We start from the raw sequence: 16,097 nt of genomic DNA on the forward strand, positions 1-16,097 counted from the left end.
CTGGTGCCAGGCTGTGTGACCTTGAGATGGTTTACACCTGTAAAATAGGCCATCAACCTATTGTGAGAATGGAGGATTGTTTTGTCAAGAGCCAAGAGCCTTTCAAATGCACAAGAGGTACCAAGGTTTGCTGCATTGCTCTGTAGATGCCATACTGAATAATCTCCAATGCTAAGCAAATCAGGCTTTTGTAGGTGGTAACAGTGAGTTTTGTGTCCCTGTCTGTCATTCATTAACTCAGTTTAATGTGGTAGGTTAGCACCATTTCCAAAGTGACCTTTTATATCTCCATCTAGTCAACAGCAACATAGTATAGGCTTTGGAGTCCAACTTAGGTATTAATGTTGGTCCTACTATGTGACTTCAGACAAATTATTTGACCTCTGTAAGATTTAGATTCCTCCTATGGAAAATGGGAGATATTCAGACAACATGTAATTTACCTGGTACATTAGGTGTGCTCAGTATATCGTACCTATAGTAGAAACACTGTTTCTGTTTAATATGGACCATCCCATAGGCACATTGAATGTGCTAAGAGCTGGAGACACAGAGAAGAAGATGCTGTCCCTGCCTTCAAAAAGGTTTCAGTCCCATTGAAGAGACAAGATCCCCAAATAGATAATAATGTAATGTGATAACTGCTGTGTTCGATATACATAAAGGGCAATAGAAATAGAGATGAAGGAATAACTGATTTTGCCTGTGTGTATAGAGAGGGAGAGTCAAAGAAGGCTAAGAAGGAGAAAATGACATTGCATTGGGCTGGAAGTATGCATTTGTCAGGTGGACAAAGGAGAGTCAAGGCATTCTTGCCCAGGATAGCATGGTGATGTCAGCGTATGCACTGGGCCAGAGAATGGGGATATATTCAACTGTGGCTAGTTGCTCTAGCTAGTATTAGCTTGTATCACAGTAACTAGAGATGGAGTAAGAAAATCAGGCTGAGGCAAGATAGTGGGAAACCTTGTGAGGTGTTTAAACTTTCACTTGATGGACTGGGGAGACATCAAAGGTATTTAAATAAAAGATACACAAAGTAAACTTTGCAGATTAGAAAAATCATTCCAGCAAAGGAGACAAAGAGACCAATTAGAGGTGAAAGAAGTTGAAATCCTGAACTGTGCACAGCAGGAATGAATGAGCAAGACAGAGGAGAGGGAAGAGCAAAGGGTGGGAGAAAGGAGAAAAAGCAAGAGAGACCCACCATTAATACTAGCTTTTAGAGGCTTCAGTTAACAGGACAATTTAGGAGTGCAGTTTTTCCAGTCTATCTCAAGTCTAATTACCCACAAGATATGAAATAAGGACTATTAATGAAAGAGGTTTCCTTACCTCGCTTCTATATCCTCAAACCTACCAATGTTAAATAATTTTCAAATAATTCCCATAACAGTAACAATAGCACACATGGATTGAGTATTTATATTGGCTTTTCTCACCCTGTGAATTTGCATTCCAGGAACATCAGCCCCACCATGCCATGGAAAATCAGCTGCACATCCAATAGGGTGACTTTGGATTGCCAACACCATTGAGAGCCTCATGTTTCCACGTAGGCTGGCTTTATGCCTTGAAAATAGTAGGCTCTTCCAGGAATTCTGCTTTGTTGACCCAAATAAAAACTTAATCCTCTTGCAGGGCATTGATGTGGAGACTACAACATCAGAGTCTTACAGATTTAGCAACATGATTCGAAATTGCAGTATTTCTCTAATAATGTATTTTTTAATTTGTGAACTACATTGAATGTTGACCACAGGGATACATTTCACATTTTCTTGATTTGACTGGGTAAATCCTAGATCATCCAAGGCACTTTTTAGGCTAAGTAATCAACACTGGCATTTAGAGGACCGACATGACAATATAAATGATAAATACTCGAAGCAAATGTAAATCTAGGAATTGATGAGGCTCCCTAATCAGCAAGTTTCAGCAAACTATTGTCCCCCCAAATCTGTCTTTCTCTATTCTTGGATGCATAAATGAACAGTTTAGAGCCCATAGCTCCTAAGTGTCCTTGCATACAGGCATGACACATGATTAAGATCACAATAGAATAGAGAGAATTATTGAGTCAACGTTCCATGTCATTTGCTTAAAATAAATTTGTCCTAAACTTGTGGCCTTTCCAAAGGCTGCAGTGAGGTCATGTTAGAGATTGAACTTCAATTACAAAGACCAGGGACAATGACTTGGGAGACAAGGGAGCAGCAAGGTGGAGGAACCTGGGCTCCTGCGTGACCTGATGGAGCAGAGCTGCTTCTGTAGCCTAGATCATATTTAAGCCACTATGGTTTTTTTGTTGTTGTTGTTGTTGTTGTTTGTTTGTTTTGTTCTGTTTTTAATTTTGTTTTTAAAGATTTTATTTATTTATTTGTCAGAGAGAAAGCACAAGCAGGGGGAGTGACAGACAGAGGGAGAAGCAGGATCCCAACTGAGCAAGGAGCTTGATATGGGACTTGATTGCAGGACCCTGGGATTCTGACCTGAGCCAAAGGCTGACACTTAAGTGACTGAACCACCCAGGCATCCTTAAGCCACTGTGTTTTGAGATCTGTGATTCAGCAGCTCAGCCTTGTCTATAATCACCACCATCACCACCACCATCATCATCATCACCATCATCATCATCAAGATTATAAAATAATTTTATGGTACCTTTGGATCATTTCCTCTCTGAAAGCTTATGGCTTTTCCCCAGCTTAATAGAAAATACATCTAGGTTTGGGGTTTTTCTTTTTTAATTTTTAAAAATCCAATTCATTTAAACTAAAAAAAACAAAAAACAAAAAACAAAAAAAATCAGTTTACCCATTTCTCCTATTGATTTTCTTATCAGCTTCCTTTTCTAGTCTTTCCTCCTGCCTAATCTCTCTTTACTACCCCTTACCCCAGACACACTAAATGAGCCACTTTTCTTTTCTTTTCTTTTCTTTTTTAAGATTTTATTTATTTATTTGACAGACAGAGAGCACAAGTCAGCAGAGAGGCAAGGAAGCAGGCTTCCTGCTGAGCAGAGAGTACATGCGGGGCTCTATCCCAGGACCCTGGGATCATGACCTGAGCCGAAGGCAGAGGCTTTAACCCACTGAGCCACCCAGGCGCCCCATAAGTCACTTTTCTATTTTCACTACTCTATGAACACAGCATGCATGTTCATCCCTCTCTTTCTTGGTTTGTGGATTTTTTTTCTGCCCAAAAGCCCCTCATGTTTTCTCCCTGTTCCATCCTTTATTTCTTTTCTTTCTTTCTCTTCTTTTTTTTCCCCCCCAAGAACCAGTTTAATGCTCCCAACTCCCCCAGGCCGAATTGGCCAATCCCTCCTGGGTGTCCTTTAACTGCTTATACTCATCTCTAGGACAGTTATCTTCAAATAGAGGGCAGTTATTTCTTTGTGTGTTTGTCTGCTAGACTATGAGCTCCATGAAAGTGCAATGCCTTTATTCACCCTTGTGTCCTTACAAGCCAACTTCTATAACTCTCAATAGATGTTTGGTAAATTAATTGGTGAATGGAGAGATGAACAAATGCTTACCTTTTCCTGCCTTGCACTCTTGTCTAACACAGACTCAGGAGCATGGCTGATGCAAGGCATGGCATTATCACCAAAGGGAAACTTTAAGTATAAATAGTAGGACGTAGAGCTTCCTTCCTACAGACCTTCCACACATGTTATCACTGTTAACCCTTCTTCTGGATAGGTGAGTCAGGCACTGTCTTTCTCACAACACAAATGAGGAAACTAAGACTCAGAAACTATAGGGAGTCTACTCATCATTCACTTAGTGAGTGGTTGACTAGAATTCAACTCATTTCACATTCCTCCCCAAAGCTCTGGCTATGTCTGGCTTCAAAATTTTTTAGGCACCATTTTAATGTTTAGCTGGCTCTTATCATAATCAAAGGTAAACAAATGGGCCCATTTCTTTTCAACAGCTTTATTGAGGAACAATGGATAAACAAAACACTGCACATATTTAATATATACAATTTGATAAGTTGGGACATACACAAGCAACTATAGTGGTTATAGTACCATAACCACAATCAAGACAAAAGATATATCCACCACCTCCTAGAGTTTCCTTGCCCCTGCCACCACCATTTTGGAGGTAAGAATATTTAAGTCTACTGTCTCAACACTGTATTATTTACTATAAGCATTTTGCTCCTAGAGCATATCACTAGAACTTATTCATCTGGCCTCGCTGAAACTTTATACCCACTGAATGACAGCTCCCTGTTTCCTCAACCCCACAGATCCATCCTTCTTATCTTGGACACACCCCACAATCCACTGCAGAGGTGCCTGAAGACCACAGATGATGTCATGCAACTGAGCTGTTATGATAGTCAGAGAGAGGATGCCTGTATCTGGACTGAAGCCAGGGGTGTAAGGTATGGGTTTTCAATTTACAGAAGGAAAGCTAAAAGGGAGCTCAGAAGTCTCCAACCACCATATTTTACAGATACAAAACTGAAACCAGCAAAGTGAAGTCATAAGCTCATGACCACACGGCTGGTAAAGAATGAATCCCTAGTCCAGAACTAGTCTCATTCCATTACACAGAGGGTGTTTTGGAGGAACGGAAAAGAGAGAATAACTCTCTCTGGTACCAAAGTTGAAAAAAGGCCTGGGCAAGTAAAGAAATTGTGAAGCTGAGAGGAGAAAAAAACCAAAGGGATGGCTATAAAATCCAAACTGGTTCCTGAAAGATGGACCCAAACATGTTCAGACAGTTAAACAGTAATTTTCAGGAGAAATGAGGGAGATTGGGGATAAGAGCAATGGTCTAGAACTGTAACTTGGTGTAAAGAAATGTGAGCTGAACTGTTTCTCTATTCTCTGCTGTCTGTAGTCTTGGGCAGTTCCATCTCTTCCTCTAGTTTCCTTCTCAGTAAAATGTAAATATCATCAGCTCCACTTCTTGGGGTTTTGATAGGATTCAATGAAATCATGAATGTGAAACTGTTAATAAATGTAGGTTTCTTTCCCATGAGGCCTATGCCACAACCAATTGTTTCTAATACAGCACAGAATGAAGAATATAGGTAGTTGTATTTATCCAAAAGTTTTAATTTTTTATTTATTTTAAAAAAGATTTTATTTATTTATTTGAGAGAGAGAGAGAGAGATTGAGAACAAGAGAGATCATGAGAGGGGCGAGGGGTAGAGGGAGAGGGAGAAGCAAGATCCCTGCTGAGTGGAAAGAGCCTGACTGGGCTGGATACCCGGACCCTGGGATCATGGCAAATGCTTAACCTACTGAGCGACCAAGGCATCCTAAAAGATTTTAGAGTAGAAATTGTGTGTGTGTTTATCTATATCTATTTCTACATCCATATCTATAATGCATACATATATAAGCACACACACAAAATCTTCACTCCAAAACCTCTTCAAATTGAGGTAGGATAAATATAACTAACTAAATATATATAGTTATATATAGTCATATATATATATATATACACACACATATATATATATATATATGAAAGAAAAATACTGTTAAGATAGAAATAAGGTGAAATCAAGACCCAGATTAGTATCCAAAATGCATGCAGTGAAATTCTATATACTTTTTCAGGGTTGACTTGTAATTTGGCTTTGAGTTTCCTAGTAACCAATTCTAAAAAGAAAAGGTAAAAATTTATAAAATATATGATATTCATGATTATAAAATTGAGAGTCAAGAAGGGTTGTTCAAAAGCAACACAGACATTCTGAGGTCTGAGAAAACTGAACCCATAACCTCCTGCCACACTACTGCATACACCACTACTGCATACATACAAGCAGACCAGAATTGTCATAAAGAAGACTAATCTTTACTATGAGGCATTGAACAAGTACTCAGTCCCTGGATGAAATTCCAGCCAGCATAAGGACAGAGGGAGTGGGAAGGATGGCAATTGCTAAAATTACTATTTTAGGAACTCCTCAGCTATATCTTTAGTGCCCTGGGCTAATGGTACTAGTGCTTAGTACCTGGCAAATTAGATATGTGCCTAGTTTGACCACAGTGTCTCTAGACCCAGAAAACCAGCAACAAAGAAAGGAAAGAACCAGTTGAGGTTGACTTCTCTGATACTGGGGTTTTTCACAGTCATTGTAATATTTCTAAGATCACATCCCACCCCCAAAACATAGCATGGAGAGGAAGGAAATGGGAACTGGAAAACCCAGTTGGCATGGACACTGAGTTCAGACTCTTTTCCAGCCCATGTCCTTTAGCTCTCCAGCCTCTCTTGACCTCTCTGTTTCATAAGGTGACTCAAAATGGGATCAGGAAAGGGAACTCTAGCAAGGGAAGTTATAGAATTGGGATTGTTATTGTGTTGGACACATAAGCAAAATCAAGCAGGTAGCTTGTCTCAAAGCCTAGTTGGTAGGCTAAGAAACAGGATAACAAAGTAAAACAAAACAAAACAAAGAGATTACAAGTCAACCAAAAACATTACAAGAAAAAAAAAGGTGGGGGGGGGGAGGAAAAGAAATAGAAAAAGAAGAATAAAAAGAAATGAAAGAAAAATCCTGTGTGGGTCAGGGTAGGGAGCTAGGGAACTATACTGGTAGATCCCTTTGGAAATGGTAATCTTTTATTGTTTTTTTTAAAATTGTGATTAAAAGTATGTAACATTTGCATTTTAATCATTTTTAATGTACAGTTCAGGGCCATTCACTATATTTACATTGTTGTGCAACCATCATCTGTGTCCATCTCCAGAAACTTTTCATCATCCCAAACTGAAACTTAAAGTCTATTAAATAATAACTTCCCTTTCTCTTCTCTCCCCCAGCCCCAAGCAGCCATCATTTTACTTTCTGACTCTGTGAGTTTGATGAGGTACTTTATGTAAGTGGAACAATTCAGTGTGCGCCCTTTTGTGCGTGGCTTATATCATTTAACATAATGTCTTCAAGGTTCATGCATGTCGTAGCATGTGCCAGAATTTTCTTCTGTTTTAGATTGAGAAATATTTCATGGTATATATATACCACATTTTGTTTTTCCATTCATCCACTGATAGATACTTGGGTTGCTTTCACCATTTGGCTATTGTGAATGCTTCTAGGAACATGGCATATAAGTATCTGTTCAGATCCTTGCCTTCAGTGTTTTGGGGTATGTACATCAGAAGTGGAATTGCTTAATCATATGGTAATTCTATTTTTAACTTTTTTAGGAGAAAATAGCTATCTTAGTTTATCTTTGGAGAAAAAAATTGAACACATTCTTTAATGGCTTGTTTCCTTTGTGGAGTTGATTTTGAGAATATCAGGAATCTTGGGTTCTAATCCCAGTTCTCCTATTAACTGTGTAGTCTTTGGAAGTCACTTGAATTATCAGGACCACTCTCAGTTTCCTCATCTGAAAAATGCTATCTTTGAAAGTAGTTGGTATCCAAGGTCTTTGAAATTCTAAAGGTCTATAATTCTGTGTATTTCCTTTGGTGTGCAGGTTCTTCCATTTATGTCTTCAATCATTCATTTGGAAAAAGTTGTTTGAATGCCAGAGCAGGTTTTTCTTCCCCCTCAAAGATAATGAAGAGTAATGGGGGGAGGAGTCAGAATGGGAGGAGGATGGCTGGGGTGGTGGTTGAAAGAAGAAATAAGCCAGTAGAGTAAGATGAAGCTGAAGGTGGAAATATGGGTTGGGAACGTTCTAGGCCTGGTGACCAACTTTCAGATTTTAGACTTTATCCTGACACCAATGGGGAGCCATTGAAAGGCTTAAAGAAGGTGGTACAAGATCAGTTTGATTAAAAAAAAAATTACTCTGACAAGAGTGTGGAGAATGAATTATATAGGTTCGAGACAAGCTCTCTATCTTTTCTTTACTCCATTGTCTCATTTTTCCCTTTTGCTTTGAAAGTGGGGAAAATTAGTCAAGATGTCCCAGAAGCTAACCCAGAAGAAAAGATAGTTAGATCTACATTATTTCATCTTGGAGAATAATACTATACTATACTTCTCTTTACAATAAAAAAATTTCAGTCACCATTTTCCCTGAACTGGGGAAACTACTTACCATGGTTGGTGGTATATTAATACCTCCAGGTTATTAGTTTGCCAATTAATATTTTAAGACCATGAAGTTAAGGTAATTTTAAAAAGTTTTGAAAGGAGATCATTATCCCTTTATCTACAATGGTAAAAAATTAAATATCACATATTAATATACTATCTTATATGAGAAAACTTAAAAATTTGTATTTGATTAAGTGAAGTTTTTCCTTAACTGGGATGCAAATAATCTAGTTCTGGCTTTTATAATATTCTTTAGATAAATAATGTAGTATTATAAAATCAAAATTACACAGTGATGCTTTTTTGTTTTTTTATATACCTCTCATTTTCTTTACTATGAAAGTAATGAGTTGTGTTGGGTCAGCAGATTATATACCTATGAAAACAATGAATGATCCCTCAAGGACATTATTTTTAATGGGTGAAGTGAAGAATTAATTTCTTAAATCATATGAGTACAGAAATTAATTATTTGGAAAAATACTCCAAAGTTTTAATATGCAAAAATAATACCTTGTTTGCCGATATTAAGATTTATTCAACTATTAATGCCCTGTTCAGTAAAATAGTGTTGGAAAGAATGACATTTATCTCGAATAATTTTTGGCATTTTGGCATAGTTTTTACTTTGTTTTTACCAAGGAGAGAAAACCAAAACGAGAGCAAGGAGAACCAATTATAAAGAGTGGTTTAATTTGTCAAGGGTGCTTGAAATGGCCAGTTGGTTACAAGCAGGTCTAGGCTGAGAGCTGAAAAACTAAAGTTTGTGCAGTGCTTCGTATGTGTTTTGGGTATATTGAAAAAATGAGTGCTTTTTCAAGAAAGAAGCCAAAGAATGGTAAGTGTTTCTGGTTTTAACATTATTCCTCTGAGTTTCATAGTCCTCCCAAGAGCTATAAAGTAGACAATAAATCAAACATATTTTAATTTGTCATGAGATAGCAGATAGAAACACAATTTTCCCAACTGGTCCTCTGCCAAAGGATTTCTACTAGTCCTATTCAGTTCCAAAAGTTACACTTACTATTAAAAATTAAGAAAAAAATTGATCAAGTAAATTCAAGTCTGGAAAACATTTACTGAATGTCCCCATAGCCAAGCACTGTATCAGCTTCTGGGGTTGCAGGAAAAGTAAGTGATGATCTGGTCTTCAAAGAGGCAAGTGACTCTAGGCAAGGCTGGGTTACCTTATATGCCAGAAACCAGGGCAGAATAGCCTTCTCCAGGTCAGTAAAAACACAAAACATATTATGTTATACCAAATATTGAGGCACATCCTACTTCACTGCTCTCCTTCCAAATCCAATGCCTTATATTAGTAGGACTATCTTTGGAAAGTCTCTATTTGAACATTAGATGCAAGAAATCCTGTATCCTTATGGGACAGTATAATATTTGAGTTAATTTTGAAAATATAATATATATATGAAACTTGCTTCAAAGTGTCTTTAAAAATATAGCCATTAGTGTTCAATTTTGTTTCTCAAAGTCAAAATTTGAGAAGACAACTGAATTTTATGTTACAGAAAATTGAAAGACTCATCACAGTATCAGTTGTCATATAAAATGCTTCTTTAAAAAATTTTTTTTGGGGAGTATGACCAGGTGAGAATTTTTCTTAGTAGATAACAATGATACATGCGTCCATATTTCCCGAGTGAAATGTTCCTAATTGGAAAGCTACTGAAAAGCTTATAAAAACTCATCCCTTTTCTTTTTTTCTTTTGTAAATTTGAATATAAATAATGACTCAAATCCATAGTTTTACAAGTGTCTTATTTTGATATTGTTACTTGATCACTCCAGTTGTTTCAATTTGCTCGTCTGTTGATTTAATTTTTTTAAAAAAATGTGTAACATCATGTACTGTTTGTCTTATAGAGTATGCTAGGTACAGTAATAATAGGCTTCCGTAGACTGCTGATAAAAGAATTGTATTAACTTTGAAGTGCCAAAAAGGAAAAAAAAAAAAAACCTCTCCATTTTCACAGGTTATGATATGAAAGTTCAACATCACAATCTTCAATTGAAAATTAAAAAAAAATTTCACTGATAGAAAAATCCCAATATGAGAAAATCTGAAGTGTTTTACTATCATATGTTGTGGTACTTTAAAAATAAAAACATGATCAGTTAAGAAAACACCATAACTAATGTTTATAGTATTCAGATATTTCTTAGTATCATCAAATGAAATGCCTGTTCACTTTAGTTCTAAAGGAACAACACATGATCAGTTTTACTAAACATTTCCCATAATAAGAAAGCTTAGTTGTTAATTTTTCCCCTTAAAAAAAACTTTAATACCACAAAAGTTTTAAAAAGCTAACTCTCCTGCCCAAATAGGTCTTTCCATGTGGCAATTCATAGTTATATAGAAGATATTACAAAAAGTATTAATTCAGATAATCTTAGGGGAGCATTTCCAAGTTCAGAGCCCTGCCTAAGGGCCAACAGTCTTTGTTAGTTTTAATATGTTCACATGTGAATTAATACATTTTGGTATATCACTTTTATACTTGTAAATCAGATTTATGCCCAATTGAGAGGCCCTGGAATCTGGGTCTTTAAGAAAAACAGACAGTGGAGGTGTTGATGCCAGGGAAAGTGTGGGTTTCCTCTGAGTTGGTAGGCCGCTGTTCTATGGAGCTGGATGTTAACATACTTTCATTTGTCTCTACTCTAATGACTGAATTAAAATACCCCTCTATCTCCCAAGTCATTATAATGTGGAAATTGTACACTGTGTACACATCATGGGCTGTGAAACGGCAACTCAAACACATGACCAGCTTAGTATGCTTTAAACATTGGAGCAAATGGGGTAGTTGGTTTTGAATTCATTTGCACTCATTTTTACTACGCAGACGTGCTCATTAAAAAGCTGTATTTCAACTTTGTTATATGTTCACATTGAACTGAGCTGGATTTTCACTGCACTGCTGCATCTGCCTTTTTAATTTGCCTTGAACAGGAATATTCTTTCATATCATGGACAATTCAGGCAGGCACTATCAGGTAAAGTCAAGTCATGGGCTTGGCCTCTTTCTTCTCGGTGTCTCCAAGGAAAATGGGGTCCTTTTCCACCACACCCCTGGAACCTACAGGTTGGGATTGCAGATAAAGATAGGAAGTACAGAACCTCCACCCACACACACTCCCAGGACGGGGATGGGGGGTGTTGCTGTATTAAACTCACTTTCTTCAGGGCAGCTACTCATTTGCAATCAACTCTGCACTTGAACCCTTTAAGGTTACAACCAAACTTCAGGAAAGTTACATCACCATAGACAAAGTTGCTTAAATTATTATTATGCAACACTGTGTCATTACTCACACATGGACATTGCAATTATCTTTCCAATTTGGCAAATACCACTACAGCTTTGAAGGCAGCTTTAGAAGAAGTAAAAATTGAGGATAAATATGTCAGTTTCTCCTTTAGGCAGGGAAAAGTTTTCCCACCCTCTCAGACAAACTCTCAGGTTTTATCTTGCAAACAAAGTGAGACCGTTTTCTCCTAAGTCTTTGGAATCCCCTATTTTAAATGTAAATTATCAGTCTGGTATAATCCATATGCTTGGCTATAGAGAAGAGCTATACAATAATAAAAAGGTGAAAGTGAAATTCTGGATCTGCTTTTGTAAAACTCGAAGGCAGCAATACACATCTGGTAATCAATTTGGTAATTAGCTGTATCCTTCAAAAAAAAAAAATAGTGTAACCACTGGGTTGTGTCTGCCCCAGGTGATCTCTACAGATCTGGTAACGAGATTGTCCACACTCCCACCCCAAGTTGCTGTTCAGCCGCTGGATCGCTTGGTGTCTAAGCAGAAGACTGATGAAATATATTCTGGATACATTTTTTAAAAAAATTGAATCCAGATAAAAACGATCAGGTTGTAAAAAGAAAAAAAAAATTGGTAACTAGTTGTCCAAGAAAGAAGCAAGCGAGAGTGAGAACAAATGACCCGTACAAGAGCCTATGACCATTTTTCTCCCTTGCTGGCTGTCGCAGAGCTGACGGGAGGAGGATGTGGGCGAAGGAGGGAAGGATAGAGGGGCAAAAGACAATTTAAAGCATCCTCTCCCTGACTGCTAAGGTTTGGCCTCCCCAGTACTGAGGAAGCGGTGATAGCCATTTTCTTTCTTTCTTTCTTTCTTTCTTTCTTTCTTTCTTTCTTTCTTTCTTTCTTTCTTTCTTTCTTTCTTTCTTTCTTTCTTTCTGTCAGAGCGTAAAAGGAAAATAAAGCAGAATAGGTATATCTCCCTTCCTGAACCAACTACAGCTCGGCTCCTCCCTCCAAAAGAAAAAAATAAGTATTTAAAAAATCTCCGGTACAAAACCCAATCCACATGCATCCAGTGAGGCTTCTGCAGTCAACTCGATTCGATTTGGCGAGTTGCACTGAAGGAGACGTGATCTTGAAAAATCAATCCGTGCTCGCGCCCCCGCGCCGCCGCCACAGCCGCCGCAGTGGCCACAAAATTAGCGGCTCCGAGGACATTTTTGCCGCAGTGCACGTCCGCCGTAACCACCGAGCACTCGGGTGAATAATGGAAGTACAGTGTGGAGACAATCAAGTTGATTTATCACGCAAAATAATTCACTGCTCCAGTCCAGCTCTTGGTCCTGTCACTTTAAATCACAAACGCGCGTATACACAGATCCATAGGCCCCACACATGCATGGCACACGTGTGTGTGTGCGCGCGCGCGTCTCTATGCGCGCGCGCAGAGCCAAGTGGAACGATTCCAGATTGCTTCGGTATAGGAGGAGGGGGGAAGAGCAAAAGGGCCCGTCACCCCAGCCCGCTACCCCCACCTTTTGCAGCGTGGACAAGTGGCTTGTAACGCAGCTTGGAGCAAAATAAAGTCTGAACAAAACTAGACTGTGAGACTAGCACGTCCCAGAGTGAAAGTGAGTGACGTTAACGCAGACTCTGTAAAGACTCGGAGCACTTGCAGGCAAAACTAAAATTCCCTTTTTCATAAAAGAAAGAAAAGAAAATCATTAACTGGGTTCAGATCTAAAATGCTGCTTTTAAAATGCATGCACATGTTGAAGACTCAGCGACTGTAATTTCTTGGGTAAACATCTGGTGAAGACATTCCAGGAGCACATCTGAAAGGAAGAAAGGCGTAAGACAGCCCCTTCTTTATATATCTTGGGTCAAAAAAGGGTTGTTAAAACTTTTTTTTTTTTTTTTAAGTGTGCTCTTGATCCAAATACCTTTATGAGCTCTAGAAGTCAATTTAGTTTGAGATAAGAAGACCGAGCTGGGACCTAGGAGTCCTGGGTCCCAGACACAATGGTGTGTGAGGATGGGCAAGTCACTTTTCCTATGGCCTTCTTTTCTCTCTTGTAAAATCACAGGCAGCAAATCATATGCTTTCTAAGTGTTGTGTTTTTTGTTTTATGTCCCTACCCCCCATGGACACTCCATGATTCTACGTAGGAAAGAATGATGATGGGTGGGGGACATAGTAATGAAGAGAGAAAAAGAGGTCACATTCTTCAGGTGGCATCTGTTGAAATTGGCGGTGATGAAAGTGATAAGTCTAGTATGCCTGAGTCCTTAACAATAAAGATTGTGTCTATATTAAGAGCTGCTATTGTCCCAACTCTGAAGTATATGCAGTATAATGAATGCTCTTCAAGAATGGCAATGTAATCCTGTAATTACATTTGGGGGGGGGGAGAGGAAAGGTCAGCCAAAAGTGTTTTTGGATTGGAACAATTTTCAGTATTCTTATTTATTTGTAGTCTAATATGAAATGTATTTAATCATTTGGATAATTCAGAGAACATAACTTTTTTGGGGCATAAGAGTTCTTCTGTACCCGATTGGCTGTCTATATGGACTGAATTAATAGGATTAATTACTCCCTATCAACTTTTTCAGAAAACAATTCCAAGCAGGGACAGGCTGGGGCCACTGTTTGACAGCTCCCCCCCCCCCACTGCTTTATCTCTGTAGTGAGTAGTGAAGAGTGTGGGTGCTAGACAAATTATTTGCTTTAGTTGTGCCTCAGTTTCCCACATTTCTAAAATGGGGATTATACCAGCAACTAATTCATAGGGCTGTTGTCAGGATTAAATGAGTTATCATATTAAAGTGCTTGGAACAGAGCATGGCACATGTAACAAACAGCTCAATAAATGTTAGAGGTTATTATGACTCCAATGTAAACACAGGGAAAGCAAGGTCAGATATAATAGAGGAATCTTTGAGCTGCTCCTGGATTTCAACTAAGGCTTCTAAGCACTTTATTTTATCTGGCTTTTATGTCAGCTTAAAGCAAGGAGCTCAGCAGTCTTTATTATTATTATTAAGAATAGGCCAGAACATTCCCTACCCAAACTCCATTCCCATACATACAGTAGTTGTGAAACTGGAGAATTCTCCACTTGACCAGAACAATGCAAATATATAATATTGGCTCTATATGTTGAGTGCATACTTACTGGTGTGTGTTTTGACTCTGACGGTGGGAGGAAGCCAAGTCCCCCCCCCCCCCTTATCTTTCCCCCTTTGGAGAGAAGTTTCCAGGGCTTCCTGACTCTTTCTGTTGTGATACTCTTTTTGTACACAACTTGTTACCTTAGGCCTAGCCTCTGTCATTGAATTATGAAATCAAAACAATCCCAGATCTCTGGTGTGTTCCCTTTGTGTCATTATTAGTTTAAAGAGGAAAAGCAACATCCTGAATTTCTCTCCTCTCTTAATGACCCCCAGAGTGCAGACTTGAACAAGGCTTTAAGAAGGGTCATAGGCTTGGAATGCTTAAGGGAGCAATTCCACTCAGTGTTTGCAATTTGGGATTGGAAGCGAGCTGCAGTTAAGCTTTATAGAGGAAATGGAGATTAGGTGTTTTTCCAGAACAAGATAGGTGCTGGCAGGCTTAGTTCCCTGCTTGTTGGAAAGCAATGTCCCACTTCTTTCCTTCACTGGCACCTGAAGCCCAGGTGCACTAACCATTCTACCCGGCTAGCGAAGACACCAGGCCGACGGGCCTGGGATGCCCGGGGTGGCGTCTGGTATCACGTTTCGAGGTCTGCAGGCACCGGGGGGTTAAATTCAACTTGAGACAGAAAGCGTCTTACTGAGAGCGGCGAAAGAAAAGTTGATTTGTTCCGAGTGCTAGCATGAGTGCTCGAGATACACTTGGTCAATTTGATTAACACAATATCCTAAATAAATACATCAGTAAAAGAGGGCGCGCTGCCTTCTACTCCACCTGCTTGCCCTTCTTCCTTCTCTTTGTGGGGGCGGAATGACACTTTGGCAGGTGAAGACTCCCGCCGCCCCCCTCCCCGCCATCGTTAGCACAAGCGCATCTCCCTTCTTCTACAGAGTCTCTGTAAGGTGCCCGAGAGGAAACTCAAGGTACCTACACTTTCAAAAATTTCGGGTGCCAAAGGTGAGAAATCTGGCGAGTTTCTTTCCTCCCCGCCCTCCGCAATTTACCATCCAGAAGCCGTGGCGCCTGGCCTCGCAGACTTTCCAAGACTGTCCGGGGAACGACTTCACTGATCACAGTCAGTGCCCACAAGACCGCTGACTTTGCCAGTTCTACAGGTACTGGGGAAATTGAGAGTAAGTAAATCAAACTGTACCCTCCATCACCACCAACTAGGACGACGGGGATCCCCCACTCCAGGCCTGGAGAGAGATTGGGGCGAGGGCAGGTAAAGAGACCAAGCGGGAGGCGAGGAACTGCCCGGCAAGGTCATGACCGTGAGGCCGCCGGAGAAGGCTGGGGCGCGCAGCGGCCGGGCGCCGCCCTCTGGCCCGGGAGCTGCCCCGCGGCGCTCCCCTTCTCGGCAGCCTGCCTGGCACAGCCCTAGGAGAAGGAGGGGGCGACGCGGCAGAAGCGACCCTTACTTTCGTGGTGGGAGCCGAAACCCGCGGGGCTCTCGGGCGAGTTGTCCTGGAAGGAAGATCAGATGCCCAGCACCACTGAACTTTAGAAGGGGCTCTCTGCATTGGTCCCCTTCCCTCGTGGCGACCTGTGAGAAACTTTTGTCCCCTCCCCTCAGTGTCTTCTTGCT

At 39.7% G+C, this 16,097-nt stretch overlaps 1 long non-coding RNA gene across 1 annotated transcript; it reads right to left on the minus strand.

Annotated features, from left to right (window-relative positions):
• Positions 1-12,271: 12,271 nt before the first annotated feature.
• LOC116567953 lies at positions 12,272-15,860 on the minus strand. The gene is made up of 2 exons (XR_004276449.1): positions 15,441-15,860; positions 12,272-13,166 (listed from the first exon to the last, which is right to left on the minus strand). It is a non-coding gene; the product is annotated as an uncharacterized LOC116567953 (long non-coding RNA).
• Between the last annotated feature and the right edge of the window lie 237 nt (positions 15,861-16,097).

Source organism: Mustela erminea, chromosome 10 (genome assembly GCF_009829155.1).
Source record: "Mustela erminea isolate mMusErm1 chromosome 10, mMusErm1.Pri, whole genome shotgun sequence".
Classification (NCBI taxonomy): domain Eukaryota; kingdom Metazoa; phylum Chordata; class Mammalia; order Carnivora; family Mustelidae; genus Mustela; species Mustela erminea.